Source organism: Jaculus jaculus, chromosome 15, assembly GCF_020740685.1.
Source record: "Jaculus jaculus isolate mJacJac1 chromosome 15, mJacJac1.mat.Y.cur, whole genome shotgun sequence".
Classification (NCBI taxonomy): domain Eukaryota; kingdom Metazoa; phylum Chordata; class Mammalia; order Rodentia; family Dipodidae; genus Jaculus; species Jaculus jaculus.
The window spans coordinates 12,055,305-12,056,386 of NC_059116.1; the positions used below are offsets into that span (position 1 = coordinate 12,055,305).

A 1,082-nucleotide genomic window follows, 5' to 3' on the forward strand; every position below is an offset into this window, starting at 1 on the left:
TGGGATGAAATAGAGCACAAGATATATTGGAGAACTTGACCTGTCACTAATTACTGAAGTTATCAAACTTTTTCCACCATACTCTTGTCACTCATCATAAATCAACTAATGAAAGATTTGTGGTTTTGGACTGCCAGTTTTTATTGGTGAATTCGTTTGCTTTTCTGCCAAAAATACCTAAAAGATGTTGATGTTGGTAGGGTGTAGGAGCATTGTATAAATTTTCTAAGTTATTGTTTATTATTTGAAATTGTCATGTCTACTGTATCCACTAAAGTTTGTATGTGGATTTTTGTTCTTGTTCTTAATTTGTGCTCTTTTACCTGAAACAGCTTCTTCTTCTTTTTTTTTTTTAATATGAAATGCTTCACGGATTTGCATGTCATCCTTGCACAGGGGCCATGCTAATCTCTATATATTTTAGCATATGTGCTGCCAAAGCTAGCACTTCAAGGGTTTTGATTGATAATATTAGATCAATATATTAAGTTAAAGAAAAAAACTACATAGTTATTATCTTGATCTTTGGATATATTTCAGCTTTTATTAAGCCATTATCTTTTTTTTTTCATTAATAGTTTGTGATTTTTTTCTCAATGCAGATATTCTCATAGCACTTGTATGACTTATGCTAAAATGTTTACTTTTTCTGAATTCTAAATTGGTTAGCTTTTTTAAAAAATGTCTCCCATTGAAATACACTCATATGATTAAATTTTACATATTGCTTGAGCTTGTAGATAACTAGCAGATTTATCTTACATGTTTAAGGCTGTTTTGAATTTTCTACATTGTCAAGCATGACAATAAAAATGAAATGGATTTTTTTCTAATTTTTTAAATATCATTTGATTATTACTCTTTTATACTGTGTAGGACCTCAGTGTAATGACAAGTAAACATAAAATTGAACATTTGTTTACCCATTTTACACCTATCAAATTGAGGGCAAGATTAATGTTCACATGTGAAAATATTTCAATTTTCAATCTACTAAAACTAGAGCCAAAATTTCTTATAAAATGAGAAAAAGTTAAATTTTAATGCTTTAAGTATCCATCATTATTTTATTTTAGCTCATT

At 28.4% G+C, this 1,082-nt stretch overlaps 1 pseudogene; it reads right to left on the reverse strand.

Annotated features, from left to right (window-relative positions):
- Nucleotides 1-351: 351 nt before the first annotated feature.
- On the reverse strand, nucleotides 352-448 carry LOC123455182 (annotated as a pseudogene).
- Nucleotides 449-1,082: the final 634 nt, after the last annotated feature.